The 16,629-nt window shown below is 43.1% G+C and overlaps 1 pseudogene across 1 annotated transcript in view; it reads right to left on the bottom strand.

Moving 5' to 3' along the window:
- LOC143509984 (protein diaphanous homolog 1-like) overlaps nt 1–8,747 on the bottom strand; it is a 20,848-nt pseudogene extending 12,101 nt beyond the window's left edge. The window contains exons 1-14 of the transcript XR_013129858.1: nt 8,674–8,747; nt 8,222–8,380; nt 7,444–7,545; nt 6,518–6,648; nt 6,329–6,412; nt 6,144–6,210; nt 5,140–5,279; nt 4,802–4,907; nt 4,331–4,441; nt 3,851–3,969; nt 3,338–3,454; nt 2,389–2,504; nt 995–1,059; nt 1–539 (exon numbers count right to left, since the gene is read on the bottom strand). The exon at nt 1–539 is cut by the window's left edge and continues 93 nt beyond it. The product of XR_013129858.1 is annotated as a protein diaphanous homolog 1-like (transcript). The remainder of the gene's footprint in view (nt 540–994; nt 1,060–2,388; nt 2,505–3,337; nt 3,455–3,850; nt 3,970–4,330; nt 4,442–4,801; nt 4,908–5,139; nt 5,280–6,143; nt 6,211–6,328; nt 6,413–6,517; nt 6,649–7,443; nt 7,546–8,221; nt 8,381–8,673) is intronic.
- Nucleotides 8,748–16,629: the final 7,882 nt, after the last annotated feature.

Here is a 16,629-nt window from a genome sequence, read left to right as displayed (position 1 = left end):
GCCTCCAAACCCCCCGGGGGGAGGGGGAGGCATCCCAAGCATGCCGATTGGTGGAGGCGGTGGCATACCCGGACATCCTGGGGGCGGAGGTGGAGGTGGAGGCGTGCCAGGTCCACCGGGCAAAGGAGGGGGCGGCGGAGGCATCATAGCTCCCTGCCCGGGTAAAGGTGGAGGGGGTGGGGGGTACTGACATCCCTGGTAAAGGTGGAGGGGGTGGGGGTACTGACATCCCTGGTAAAGGTGGAGGGGGTGGGGGGTACTGACATCCCTGGTAAGGGTGGAGGTGGGGGAGGCATGCCTGGTAGAGGAGGGGGTGGAGGTACGGCTGCTTGGCCAGGTAACGGAGGTGGAGGTGGGGGCGTGGCTTGGCCAGGTAATGGTGGGGGAGGCGGGGCCATAGGCCAAGCTGTTTGGCCAGGTAAGGGTGGAGGTGGAGGAGGTATGCCTGGTGGAGGAGGGGGTGGAGGTATGGGGGCTGTTGGGACTTTTGTCAGGAGTTCAGACTTGGCTTCCTCGAGATCCTTAGACAATTTCTCAATCTGAAATATATGTAGAGAGAAATAGCCAGAGAGACAGGGAGGGGGGGGGGGAGAGAATTATTACATCTCTGGTCATGAGGGAAACCAAGAAAGTCGTGGTGAACCCCTGCTGAAGACATGGCTGTGTTAGCACTCTACTCACCCCTTTCACAACATCAAATGTAGACGACAGCAAACCAGCAGCCATAAAAGCTTAAATTAGCACTTTTTTAAATTCAACAAATGTCTTTTATGTGTGGTGCCGGGGGTGTATGTGAGCTTAGAGCTGGTATGCTGAGAAAGTTTGATTATATGTAAAATATTCAGCAGTGTTGAAAAGTGATGGGTGAGCATGTGACCTTGGAAATGTGAGATGTCTATGTGCATGTGCAAGCCGTGTGTGCGTGTGTGTGTGTGTGTGTGTGTGTGTGTGTGTGTGTGTGTGTGTGTGTGTGTGTGTGTGTGATTCTGTTTACCTTCTTCTCTAGCTCTATGACCTTGGCCTCACTGATCTCCAGTTTAGTCTTATCCACCATATTATCTAGAGGAGGAGGGGAAACAAAGTTAGTGAGAGAAGGAGTCTGTGGGCATGTGAAAGAGAGAGAGAGAGAGAGAGAGAGAGAGAGAGAGAGAGAGAGAGAGAGAGAGAGAGAGAGAGAGAGAGAGAGAGACGGAAAGATCTGAGATCTTAATCTGTGATAAACCGTGTTCAAAGATTTTTTAATTATATAATACAGAAATCTATAAAAAGAGAAAGTGCTAGATTTTCAGCGTGACCCAGGGGGGAAGGGGAGGGAGGGTCTGGAGGTGAAGAGCCAATAGGAGCAGCTTCAGGAGAGAATATGTTAATGAGTGAGCACAGGTGGCACTGCGAGCCCGAGGCAGAGAGAACGCATGAGGAAGGCCTGTTCCTCATCCTCCTGGGCACACACACATCGTGAAGAAGGGACACCAGAAATGAGAGCAAAGGAAGACAAACAGAGAGACAGACAGGCAGCTACAGACTGTTTAAAGAGGGAAAAAAGGAAAGAACCCAGAAAATACAACAATAAAAGCAAAAGGACACAGCAAGCAGGAAAGAGCGGCAAAAAAGCAGAGGCAGCTGAGTGGAAATGTAATGAGGATAGAAAGCGAGGGGGGAGGGGCTACTGTACTCGCTTCTCATAGCCAAGCCAGACTAAATGGGACAGAAACCCAATGAGAGCAGAGAGAGGAGCGAAGCCCAAGAGTGTCTGGAGTTCAAAAGAGATCTTTAAATAACAGCAGCAGGGCAGAACAAGGCACGGCCTTCCTCTCATCAGCAGTGGACAAAACACACATTTAACATGTCCCTGCAGCATAAAACACCACAGAGTTGCACACACACACACACACACTCCACACACATTCTCCACCCAAAGAGCAGTGTGCACTCACAGCTTTTCCTTTGCACAGCGCTCTGAGACCGGCCATTTACTGAGCCAGCAGGCACGTAAACATGAGCAGCTGAGTACATGAGACAAACCTGAACGCTCGGCAGCCAAACACAGAGCTGGTCACCTGAGCGGAGAGTAGGAGAAGTGGCTGGCATCAACAGTCCAACCAACACACTCCACTGACATTGAGGGAAACACGTTCAGTGTGACCATGTCAAAATGCAGTGGGGAAGTCTTGACACAATCTTTGTGTAAGAAACTGCATCTAAAATTGAGGTGTTGAGGTACTAAATAGCTGCTCAGCCCTTTTGATAGCATGTCTCTGGACTCTATGCTGCCTCACTGTGGACAGAACGGGATTTGCAGCACTGCGAGAATGCAGCCCGTGTGTACATGTGTGTAGGAAGAAATTGTGATGTAGAAAAGTGCTGCTGTTGGGTGTGTGTATGTATTACCAATAAGTCCTTCAATGTCCATTTGGATGTTTCTGCATTTGAAGTCAGGGTCACAGCCATTTCTGCGCAGGACTATTTGAGCTACACACTCATCAATAACCTTATAGTACTGTGGCCTGAGAGAGAGAATCAAAATGCAAGTGGTGAGTATCAGCCTGCCTGTGTGTGTGTGTGTGTGTGTGTGTGTGTGTGTGTGTGTGTGTGTGTGTGTGTGTGTGTGTGTGTGTGTGATCCCAACCTAATGTGTGAGGGGCTGGTTTGTGAATGTTTAGAATAAAAATGTCCTATATAGGAAAAACCCTCAGAAAAAGAGCAGCAAGCTACTTTATCAGGACCGGCAGAACCATCCTGCTAAGGTCAAGTGTTCAAAACAAAACATGCGGTTCACGTGTTCATGGTTCATTTTGGTTCCTGAGCTTATCGTTAGGTTTAAGAAACTCAAATCGTATACAAATAATTCACATGTACACACAATACACAACTAACCTATACAAAACACATCCAAACTAACACAAGCCCATCCCTGTGTTTCTGTGAAGACCACGAGTGAGTGAACATTTCAAGACGGCCAGTGATGCTTCTGTCCATCAATAACTGCACTTCTCTCCCTCCATGTTGTGATCTTCTTTCCACTCGTCATCTCTCCCTTCCCCCCTGCCTCCCTCTCTCCCCCCTTTCTCCTCCACCTCACTCTCTCTCCCCATCAGTCAGCAGCACTAGTGCTCATTGGTCACCCGTGACCCCGCCCCCCTGCTTCACTCTGCCTTGGGCAGTATCACTTCCTCTTCCTCATTCATCACCACTTCTTCCATTTCTCCCTCATCCTTCCACCTGGCACTTCCATGTGGTCCCTCGTGAGTCTCCACATACACCCCCATCATTCTCTTTTCCATCCCAACACACTGAAAGGTCTCAAGGAAAGGTCGCTGTGAGGGGTCAGAGGTCATACCTAATCATGCAGTCGTTGCGCACCAGCAGCAGGTGCTGCATGAGGGACAGGAAGTGACCTTCTGCTTTAGAATCCTTCACTGTGTTCAGAAGCATCTGGAACACCTCCGAGATGTCAGTAAACACCACGTTAAGGATCTTCACACAGATGCATGCACACATGTATCAGCAACATGTCAGAGATGCACGTCAACATGTCAATTCCTGAGTGGCCATGAAATGTTCGGATAAATAAGAGGATGTCTTTTACATGACAATGTCCTGTTATGTGACCTATTAGTGTATATTATAAGCGTCTATTATAAGCCATTTATATGTTAAGACAAAGATGATTAATTCAGTAGGTGTCTTTGCACCCCCTGGTGGCTGAAGAGCAGAACTACGCTACTGCCTAAACCAATAACAATTCAAGCTTCACCTGAAAATGTTTTACTACATAGCAAACTAAGATAGTAGGGTAATAGAAGCTCTGTAGGTGCCCCAGTGGAGGGGGAAGTCATGGGTGAAAGGATATTCCATCTCAACGCGCACGTCATAGAGACGAGAGAGAAGGACTTCAGAGTCTGCGTTGGCCTGCTCATCGAAGACCTGCAGCTGCACGTGTAGCTCCTCATTCTCAATGACCCTCACCTCCTACTCAGGACACACACACACACACACACACACACACACACACACACACACATATTATTTTCTCCTCGCGTTTTCTTTAAGTGAGAAAAAAATAAATAAATGCCAAAGAAAAACTTGTGAGCAATTATCATAAAGGCTGACTAGCTGGAACTTTTGACAGACAACTTGATGCACTGTGTGTATAAGCCCTTGTAAATGACAGGTTACCTTAGCTAATTGCCTTTACACTAGCGCTCATTTTCTCAATCTGTTATTTATGTAGCATAGCCACAAGGCCCTTGCATCTGCGTAGGCGTCTGTAAGATCTTATAATGAATGGCTTTGTCTCAAGACTTGTATGTGCTTGTGTTGGTCAACTCACAGCCAGTAGGTCCCTCAGTCCCAGTCTCATGAGCTCTGAGCGTATGTGGATCCTGAAGTCCAACTCCTCTCCTCTGCTGATCAGGGCGTTGATCAACTGCATGCAGCCCCCCTGGGAGACGCACACACACACACACACACACACACACACACACACACACACACGCGAGGCAGGCACAGAGATATGACACAGGTTCACTGCACAGCAGGTATCTACCATTCCACTCAGATTCCAAATATTTTCCAGGAAATGTCCATTCAAAAAGGAAATTGTAAGTCAATTCTCACATAATGGAAAAAACAAATTCAGTGCTCTATAGCAAACCCTCAACACTGAGGAAAGAGAAAAGACATCTCCAGTTGCTAGGGTGACATGCAGGTGTGTGTGTGTGTGTGTGTGTGTGTGTGTGTGTGTGTGTGTGTGTGTGTGTGTGTGTGTGTGTGTGTGTGTGTGTGTGTGTATGTGTGTTACTTTGAGAGGGATGTTGGTCTTCTGCATGCCCGCCAGCAGGGGCTGGAATCTCTCCATCTCCCTCTCCACACCAAGCTCAGTTATGGACTCCAGCACACGCTCATGACTGAAATACAAGGCACATACAAAGTTGAACGAACTCGCACGCATGCAGACGCCTGCCTTCACACACACACACAGCTAACACACAACACGGAAAGTAAAAGGTACACTATAAAAGTTAGCAATGTTAACCATATCTTTCTCTCTCTCTCTCTCTCTCTCTCTCTCTCACACACACACACACACACACACACACACACACACACACACACACACACACACACACACACACTCACAAGTTGTCGGTGTGCTCCAGGATACAGATGGCCGACAGCAGTCTGACAGCGTCCACCATCATGTGTGGGATGCGAGGGTTGGCAGCTCGGACCAGGAGGGCGATCCCATCGGCCGAGGCCAGCATGGCTTTCAGACCGAACTGAAACACAGCAGCACAGGCCCATACCGTATGAGACTGGACACTAATACTGGACCCCTACCGTACGAGACTGAACACCAATACAGACCCATACCGTATGAGGCTGAACACTAATACTGGTGACCCACCGTACGAGACTGAACACTAATACTGTCTGGCCCCCTACCATACGAGACTGAACACTAATATGGGCCCCTACCGTACGAAACTGAACACTAATACAGGCCACTACCGTACGAGACTGAACACCAATACAGGTCCCTACCATACGAGACTGAACACTAATACAGGCCACTACCATACGAGACTGAACACCAATGCAGGCCCCTACCATACGAGACTGAACACTAATACAGGCCCCTACCATACGAGACTGAACACCAATGCAGGCCCCTACCATACGAGACTGAACACTAATACAGGTCCCTACCGTACGAGACTGAACACTAATACAGGCCCCTACCATACGAGACAGAACACCAGTGCAGGCCCCTACCATACGAGACTGAACACTAATACAGGCCCCTACCATACGAGACTGAACACCAATGCAGGCCCCTACCATACGAGACTGAACACTAATACAGGTCCCTACCGTACGAGACTGAACACTATTACAGGCCCCTACCATACGAGACTGAACACCAATGCAGGCCCCTACCATACGAGACTGAACACTAATACAGGCCCCTACCATACGAGACTGAACACCAATGCAGGCCCCTACCATACGAGACTGAACACTAATACAGGACCCTACCATACGAGACTGAACACTAATACAGGCCACTATCATACGAAACTGAACACTAGTGGCGGGTTGTGATCTGTGATCGGTGGGGTTGAAGCCCCAGACTCCCTCACCTCGTTGTTCATGAAGGCTTTTAGGCAGCGGATGATCTCATGCTGACATTTCACGCCCACACTGCTGCTGCTGGCACACACAGATGGAGACAGAGTCAGTGAGCCATCCAGAACCAGCACATACTACCCATCATCATGAACCGCTAATTACCAACAGTGTGTGTGTGTGTACACTTGGGCCTTACGGATATTCCTCTTTCTCTTCTTGAAGTTTCCTCAGGAAGCTGAGCAGCAGCTCCAAACCCTCTTCTCCAAACATCTGCACCCAGCTAGAAGACAGCAGTGCCACAGTTAACACGGACCGCGTGCGGGGCCCCAGGAGACGGGCCACGCGTGTGTGAGGGTGCGACATACTCCGTGTGTATGGATTTTACCTGACGGGCTTGTTGTTAAGGGCGATACGCAGAGATTCGAGGCAGGACAGCAGCTGTGTGTCTCGGGGTTCAGTCTTCAGCTCCTGGATGTACATCACAGGAGACCTGGAGCTCTCCTTCTTACTCCTTCCCTGTGTGCACGCACACACACACACACACACACACACACAGGTCATCATATATGCAAACACACATGCACACCCCATCACACACGCACGAACACAGACCATCACACACACAGACCACCACACACACATGCACAAACCATCACACACACAGGTCATCATATATGGCTATTTCAGCCTGTTATCCATCTATATATGAGCATTCTGCATAATGTTATTTATGAAATATTATACAAAAATAAAATAAAAGACAGAGTTGGATTCCTGTGGCCAATGCTGGAGTTGACAAGATTACCAGTTAACTGTTGGCCAACTGAGCTGAGACGTTAGTAAACTAGCTGGCCACAACAGTCTGAGAATATAGAGCAATGGGGGTGTTAACACATCGAAAATGTTATGATGACTACCTGCATAAGAAATTATTATAAAAAATATCACCTTCGAATCTGGCTAAAATTAGATATCTTGGTAGAAATTTAAGATATCTAAAAATCATCCTTTAGAGACGATTGACTACCCCTGTGCTTTTCAGATGACCTTCTCAGGTATTCTAGCAAGCACATCCAGCTTGTAAGCTGGTACAGGTTTCATGAGATTATAGCACTTCAGTTTTTGTAACCCAGCCCAGAACAAACCCTTCAGTCACCCAGGCTCAACCTGGAACTAAACCCTATGTCAGTCACCGCGTACACACAGTTCACCTGCACGTTCACCACAAGGGGGCAGCAGGTTCTACATCAGATCAACATCTGCTAGAGTTCACATGGAATAAAGGTGGAGGTGTGTGCGCACGCTCCTTACAGCATTGGAGGTACGGAGGTACTGAGAGACCATCTCTCTCTTGATTGAGATGTCCTTCTCTCTCAGAGGCTGCTGCTTCTCCGCATTCAGATTCAGATCAACCTGGAGAGACAGGGAGAAGATAAACGAGAGAGAACCAACGGAAAGAGCCAGAAAGTGTGTGTGTGTGTGTGTGTGTGTGTGTGTGTGTGTGTGTGTGTGTGTGTGTGTGTGTGTGTGTGTGTATGTATGTGTGTGTGTGTGTGTGTGTGTGTGTGTGTGTGTGTGTGTGTGTGTGTGTATGTGTGTGTGTATGTGTGTGTGTGTGTGTGTGTGTGTGTGTGTGTGTGTGTGTGTGTGTGTGTGTGTGTGTGTGTGTGTGTGTGTGTATGTGTGTGTGTGTGTTTATGTGTGTGTGTGTGTGTGTGTGTGTGTGTGTGTGTGTGTGTGTGTATGTGTGTGTGTGTGTGTGTGTGTATGTGTGTGTGTGTGTGTGTGTGTGTGTGTGTAAGAGAGAGAGAGAAGAGTTTTTTTTTTTTTGCTTTTCCCTTGGGTCTCCCCCTGGGTTTCTTTGATCTTTCCACATATGTCAGTTAGCTGTTTTACCTCCCTATTGTTATTGTAACACACACACACACCCACCCACACACACACACACACACACACACACACACACACACACACGAACACACACCCACACACACACACACACACACACCCACACACACACACACACACACACACACACACACACACACACACACACACACACACACACACACACACACCCTTCCCTCACCAGCATCTGCTCGAAGAGCTCCAGGATGTACCCATCAGGGTGGTCCATTAAGGTGGGCATGCCGGAGATCTTGTACTGGGCAGCAGATGAGTGTCTGTGGCTCAGGACCCTGGGCTTCTCCTTCACCTTCTTTTTCCTCATGGTGCTGAAACGCTCCAACTGCCATGGGGTTAAATAATAATAATATAATAATCGTGTGGTTGGTGGTGGAGCAACTGCACCTTCCAACACAGTTCCTCCACTCACATGCCTGTGCCTCACTGTCGGGGCATATTTTATGTCACGTTAACTACACAGGGTTGATGCGAACTTAATAGGCCTATCTATCTACCTATTTTTCACAAGAACTTGTGGCTAGCTCTGACATTGTTCAACGCAAGCTGTAGCGAACGGCAGTAACTTTGTTTTACCGCAAAATATGAAAACGATTGAAACCATCGTTAAATACTCACCCAATTAAATCCACTGGGTATGTACGATCGGGTAAATGTAGAGATAAATGTAGATATCACTATGTCTTGCTTCACGTCCCGCTTAGCAATAATTGAATAACATGAACGTTCGTATGATTGGAACGCAATTTGGCATCTATGACGCCACAGATGGCCACTGTGTCATTGAAATTGCCGATTTCTGAAGTGCTATGTTTGCTTATCAAATATGATTTTATATATATATATATATATATATATATATATATATATATATATATATATATATATATATATATATATATATATATTAGTGGGTATATATTATTATTATTATTATTATTATTATTATTATTATTATTATTATTATTATTATTATTAACATTTTACTGAGGTCAGTTGAAATGATCTTTTGAAAACCTGAGCGATTAAAAACAATGCCCTGAAATGAGCCACCACCTCGCACACACCCGACCTCTCTCTTCCTTTAACACCAGATGCGCTGCAGCAGCAGTTTAGTTCAGCGAGGTGAAGGAAGCGTCTTCAGCACAGCACACACGGTCACAGATAGACTTCTTCTCCCGTGCCCACCAGCCAGGTCACACATCAAGTAAAATCGTACCGTTTGCCCTCTAAGCCCAACGTGAAATCATTTTCTTGCGCAGTAAAATGTCTCATACAGCACCAAACCAATAAGCATTTTTAGCCGACTGGTCACCTGATAAACTAGTCGCTCTAACCCAGATCAATGATAAATAACGTGAGGACGACCACATACAAATAATTAAGGTAGAGTTTGCAAATCTATGTGTTAAGCTGAACGTTTTCTGTTGTATAGGTTTTGTTAGGCAACATAAATTAACACATTCATTTGTGAAAGAAGAAACGGGAAGTTCCCCATTACCTGTGAAAAATGCCCATCTGCATTCATGTAATGACAACACTCAGTAGCCTATAACTCCTTCTCGTACTTTTTGGTCTTTTTTTAATTGTAGGCCTATATTGATTTACTAATTGCAGCACAGTGCCAATAAAGGAGAGGATAAACAGAGAAAAAGTAAATGAGCTTTAACAATGACTGTATATAGTTAATATTGGATATGGATTTTATCAGTTGGTGGTGTGATTTTTTTTCCATTGAAAACTCACGTTTAGAGAATGTTAAAATGTCTGTGCACGCCACTGTGTGTGTGTGTGTGTGTGTGTGTGTGTGTGTGTGTGTATATATATCTCCCGAACACCCCCGCAAAAAAAAATTCGCGTAGGTCACCCTTTTCAAATTCAAAACGGCGAATTTCGACAGATTTTCATGCCTGTTTAAATATTTGTTCGTCAAGCCAGACGTCGGAAAACTTGCACTTTCCCATAGTGTTTCGCTAACAGGTTTGGCTTAACACAAATTCAAAAACGTCTAGGCAGTTGGATGAGCGTTCGAAAATGTAATACCTCGTCAGATTAAGCTTATTAATTTTTAATACTTTTTAATGGCCTTAATTTTGGCCAACTGAATTTACTACCTTTTAATACTTTTTACAACCCCGCGGACACCCTGACTACACACCTTCATACACACCACATACATTCACGGCATAATACACACTAGATACACAGCATAATACACACTAGACTCTATACCAGGGGTGCCCACACATTTTCAGCTTGCAAGCTACTTATAAGATGACCAAGTGAAAATGATCTACCTACTATAAAAATGCAAACAAATGTATTTCTTCTATAGGCTATTATCATTATTTAAGTTATTATTATTATTAGGCTACTATTCATGGACGTAATTTTGATTTCAAAAGTGGGGGGGACATGGATTCGTCGCTATTTAAATATTTGGTTTTAACCGTAAAAACTGGGGGGGACCAAAGCCGGCTTTTGAAAAAGTGGGGGGGGGACATGTCCCCCCCCCCAAAATTACGTCCGTGCTACTATTTAATATTATGTATTCTTTCTTTCTTTTTCCTTTTAGGATAAATAAAGTATTTTATTTATTTATATTTCTAAAGTATTTTAAAGTATCACTAATTGTAGCGAGAAACACTCGCAGGCCTCAATATCTTTCCAAAGTTTCTGGGTCAAATCCTCGGTCATGGCTTCAGAGCGCCGTGTAACGTATTCCTGGATAGCTGGACCGCTCCGTACCGGACAGCTTTAATTGAAGATAATATTTCCGATTTGTTTTTAAAGTGTCGGAACAAGGAATTAGCGGCTTCAACAAATGCCTCTTTTATCATCTCTCCGTCTTGTAAGGACTTGTGCTTAGGTGACTCAGCCGAAATGATGCTTCGGTGGCTGACTTCGCTATTGTGGTTAGATGTGAGCAGTGGCGTGCATACATAGACATCAGGTGCTAAAGCACCACCAACTCTGCCCTTTATCAACGAAAGTGCCCTTTTGAAACTTCGTTTTTTTTATCATCATTTTACTGAGGTCGATCTGATGATCTTTTGAAAACCTGAGCGATTTAAAACAATGCCCTGAAATGATAGATAGACTTCTTCTCCCGTCCCCACCAGCCAGGTCACATACACATCAAGTAAAATCTACCGTTTGCCCTCTAAGCCCAACGTGAAATCATTTTCTTGTGCAGTAAAATGTCTCATAAAGCACCAAACCAATACAAATAATTAAGGTAGAGTTTGCAAATCTATGTGTTAAGCTGAACGTTTTCTGTTGTATAGGTTTTGTTAGGCAACATAAATTAACACATTCGTTTGTGAAAGAAGAAACGGGAAGTTCCCCATTACCTGTGAAAAATGCCCATCTGCATTCATGTAATGACAACACTCAGTAGCCTATAACTCCTTCTCGTACTTTTTGGTCTTTTTACTGTCTTAATTGTAGGCCTATATTGATTTACTAATTGCAAAATATATGCAACAAGGCCTGCAGACAGTGGAGGGTAAACAGAAGTTAACTGAAGGACATGACTGTATATAGTTAATATTGGATATGAATTTTATCAGTTGGCTGCACTGTAAAAAACAACCTATAGAATCGACTCAATAAATGTGAGGTAACAATTTTCACTCAGTTTGTTTGGGTATATTTTACCTCATATTTTGAATAAGGATTACCTAACTCTAACAGCTGTGACACACTAAAAGAAATTGGTTAAAGTCTACACAACATTTTCAATACATTATACCACCAGTTACTTATAAAAATTGAGTAACATTAACACTTTTTTGTTAGTAGTCAATTAATCTAATTATTAAATCAAATATCTAATTAATAAATTTAATATAAAATTATAATTTTTTTTGTTATTCATTCAAGGAATGTCAATTTTACTTAGATTGCCAGGCAAGATTGATCATGTATATTTCTTTTAATTAACTATTTGTTCAAAACATAGAGGTACAAAAGACCCAACTTCACTCTGCATATTCAACTGAAACTTTATTCAGCGTTTGAAAACAAGGTTTTTTCTGCTTCCAAATAAAAACAATGGTCCAATGTTCACTGATTTTTGTGGTAATAGATTGGAATAAAATAACAGGTATAAAAAGAAAAAAGTGCTTATCTACTTCACAATCACATGCTTCAATATAGACAATGAGGTACATAATTCAGAACTACTTTGTACCACCATTCCACCACTGCTGAATTACAGAAGCAATGAACTTGAACTTGGGTGCAAACATTTCACTCCATTTGTTTATTTTTAAGGCTTTGGACCTTCTTGAGCAGCTTTGCTCCGTCAAGTTCCAAAAAAAGTTTCTGGAATACCTCAAAAGTGTACTTCAGCTTCTTGGGGTACTCAAGATTGAGGGCATAGATCAATCCCATCAACAGCATACATGCCCTCATTCGGTTTCTACACCCATGCAGCACTTGGTTCCCTTCAATGACAATAGTCACATCTACTGGACTGTCCTCTCCTGATGGATTTTGGATGACAAGCACCATCATGGTTTGGTCCATGTAGCGCTCACGTTCATCCTCCATGTGTTCCTGGTCAAGATATTTATTTTGACACAAACAGAGATTTCTGTATTAATCTGTGCTTCAGCATAAGCCAGTGACAATGTAAATCAAAACCTGAATCCTTTAGCCCAGCATGCCATAATGAAACATTTATGAGTGCAACCTACTGCTGTAAATGGACAGATTATCATGGTTGAACAGACCATTACCTTCTGGATAGAAATGTGATCTCATAGAATGATGGCATAACAGGAGGTGCCACTAGACCATTTTGGTGAATCATTCAGATTTTTATAATCAATGTGTGCCCCATGCATGTAATATAGGTCAAACCAATAAACAATCAATATTCTCAATCATCTCAAATGTTCTCCACCAAAAGCTACTTAATATTAAAGTAAACAGAAAATTTAAAACATAAATCAATAAATAAACATTGGTGAGTAATTTAATAACATACCTGGCAGTCTTGGAAGAGCTCTTCTTGGTGTTCCCCAAGGTAGTCAATGAGGCAACATACAACTGCATCTCTTTTTTCCTCAATACTCTGTGACTGTAGGGAGATGCATTTTAGTGACTTGTTTCTGCAAATTTAGTTTTTGCACTTTTGTGAAAGTAAAACAATAAATACCTCCTTTACAGTGTTTAGGAGAGGAAACATTCTAGTGCCAGCGGCTCCTCCTTTGGCTTGCATCAGCTGACGAAGACGTGCCGTGTACCCGTCAAGTTTCAGCATGAATGTCTGTAAACTTGAATGTAAATGTAAATGAATGTAAACTCAAATGGCGACAGTCGCCATATTCCCGCTCATTTTAAAATTGCCAATGAATGTATACGCAAATTATTTAACTTACATTTGGAGTCTGACAGGTTTAGTCATTAAACCAGTACGCTTGAACCATTCCCCAGTCAGAACACTTTAGCTAACTTGAAACTTTGCCATTAGCTTACAGGTTGCTAGCTTTAGAATTGTGGTTACGTATAGCTAACGTTTTATACAACTAAACACTGCATGTTAATTAGCTTGCTAAAATAGACTGCCTGAGAGGTTACAGCGTGAACTTATGTTTTAACACACAAGCACTGACGACAAAACTTGTCACCGATCTTACTCTTACTTAATGATTACATAATCATTACATAAAACAAATCAGAAAGAATCTCACCTTAAATCCAGCAGCTCACACAACACGTGAAGCATCTAGTGATGTGTCGTTCGCGAACGATCCGGCTCTTTGTAGTGAACGATTGGAACCGGCTCCACAATGGGAGCCGTTTTAGGATCCTATTTGGGAGCCGCCTTTTCCTTCAGTATTGCGCTTGTGCTCTGCAAGTGCCACAGTTTTTTTCCAACATCGTTTTTATTTGTCCTTCGGTGCCTCGCTGTCTCTCCCTCTCCCTCCTCTGCTTCTGCCAGTGGTAGAGAGCGGAGAGTCCGTGCGCCGAAAATGACGCAATCGCGGTGGCTCCGCCCCTGCGTGAGGACCCCCGTGCGAAGCGAGGTCGTGCACATCTTCAGCGCAATGAACAAAGTTATGTATGCCGTGTTCATACACCTTTACAAGGTGGAATTCAAGCACTTGTACATCACTTTTCAATATTGAAAAAGGCCATTTTCAATATTTCCCAGCACCTTAAACTTAAATATTTATACATATACTCGAAATAATTCGCTTTTTTATCACATCGATTCAGTCAGACATCTATTTGTTGTGAAACAAAATACAGTTACATTTTCAAGTACTTTAGCCTACTTTAGCACTTTCCAAACCTGGAACACAATGCAACATTAATTTTCGTCAGGTAAATGTTCCTTCCCCTGTTTTGAGGGGTGTTTCTTTATACTACTACATATCGTTTCGGACAACACTGCAAAGAATGTCTCCACTGCTCCACACATCTGACCAATCACACATCTTTCAGTTAATAATGTGGTGGGGAAACACTGAAGAAAAAAAAAGTCTCCACTTTTTTTGTGGAAACGGCAGGCAATTGGCCAAGCTGTATTGCGTTCTATTTTGTGATAATTTAATAATTGGTTATAATAAAAGTTTTATTTATAAAGCATTGTTATGCAGCATTTTTACTCATCACAAGTGAAGTGCTTAACAATGTCAATAATGAAACAAAATGTTAAAAAATTAAGGTTTAAGCTATTAATTAATAATGTAAAAAATATATATGGGGAGCCGTTTGGGAGCCGAAAGAGCCGGCTCTCCACAGTAAGAAGAGCCATTAGAGCCGCATCTCAAAATAGAGCCGAAAATCCCATCACTATTTTTTACAGTGTGCGTGAGTTTTTTCCACTGAAAATTCACGTTTACAGAATGTTACAAATAAAAGTCAAATTTCATTCAACATGTGCTTGTAATTTTTTTATAATGAAGTGTTCCACGTGCGCTAAAAAGGACACCTGGGATTTTAGTTCTTTCACCTTTCTCCATCTCAGCTCGCTTTTCGGAGGAAAGTCAATGTCAGTTTTTATGAACATCTGAAAATGCCGCTCCACATTTCCCTTGTTTGGAATAGCAAAGGCACGCTGACAGATGAGGCAAACGCACTTAGAATATGACATAGTGAAATATAGTGAATATGACATAGTGAAATATAGTGAATATGACATAGTGAAATATAGTGAATATGACATAGTGAAACAAATCCTCTTCCCGTTCTGTATGGTATGAAGTAGGTTTTAGGCTTCTTACTCGGACCAGGTACGGCACTCATTTTTATACCCTTTGTTGTATTTAGTTTAAATAAATTGGAAGCTAGCTACGCTGCAAAGTAACTGAACAAGTTAGCGCAGTTTAACGCGCATGCGTAGGTTGTCAGCAGTTCAGACGTAAGATCGGCTACCCTGTATGTCAATCAAAATACAGCCGTCAGTGCAGATGGATGATAGCCTGTCAATTATTCCCTACTTTTTAATGTCATGCGATCTAGCCACACTTCCTTCGCGATCGACCAGTAGATCGCGATCGACGTATTGGGCACCCCTGCTCTATACACATTACACTGTAGTCCTCGCACAATCGGCGGCTCAGATCTTGATCCCAGGCAGGGCTGAAAGGGTTGGGTCCAGCACTATACCGCCACTGGCCACCAGAGGGAGCCAAAGGACAAATCAAGCCAGATGAGCTCTCACCAAGACACTGGTTGCTGATCTACAGCTTGGCCGGGATCTTTAGGTAGAGGTTGTGGGCATTGGCGTAGGAACCGGGGGGATGGAGGGACGTCTCCCACCCAATATCAGAAACAGCCCGAGCTCTCGCCTCGCTGGAGTAGTTTGCGCCAGCGTTAAACGCGAGATCAGTGATAAGAGCAATTAATAGCTAACCATATGATATATGATATATATATATGACAATAAAACAGCTTTATTGTAATGTGCTGTTATGGTAACACAATAGGAGGGTTTAGGTTAGCTAACGTTTATATTAACGCTTGTCAGAAAGCTCGTTTTACTCTCTGGCCAGGTATAAAATATAATAAATAAAACAAATAAATAAAAGGACACCGTCGTTTGAAGTGCTTTCAGTATTGCAGTATGTAATATTCCAGAGTGTGCTGTTTGGGACACAGCCTTACTGTCTAACATTAATGTTAGTCTTGTCTAGTCAGGAAACCTTAACATACATTTATTGTCATTTCATTTCTGCATGCCACCAAAGAAAAAAATTATAAAACCACATGACACAACGCTCCTGAGTTTTTTACAGCCATATGCTTTATGCTATATGTGAATATAATCTATACATTGCATGCAGAATTTATTTAAAGTTGTGGACAACGGTATTATGTATTATTATGTATCTTATTTAGTTTATAAAGTACCCTTTCAATTGGATTTATCTAATAATAAACATACATACAGAAAATGTTGTATTTTGTTTATTTATTTATTTGCAATTTACCGTAGTTCCACAAATGTTCTTATTCTTATTTCTTTCTTTTCAATTGTGATTTTTCACCGCAATCAAAATTTGTCCTCCGCTTTTTACCCATCTGTGCAGTTAGAACACTCACTCAAACACACTA

The sequence above is a fragment of the Brachyhypopomus gauderio genome, chromosome 3, assembly GCF_052324685.1.
Source record: "Brachyhypopomus gauderio isolate BG-103 chromosome 3, BGAUD_0.2, whole genome shotgun sequence".
NCBI lineage: Eukaryota > Metazoa > Chordata > Actinopteri > Gymnotiformes > Hypopomidae > Brachyhypopomus > Brachyhypopomus gauderio.
The sequence above is the reverse complement of the archived record's forward strand: the minus strand, read 5'-3'. Positions and strand labels throughout refer to the sequence as shown.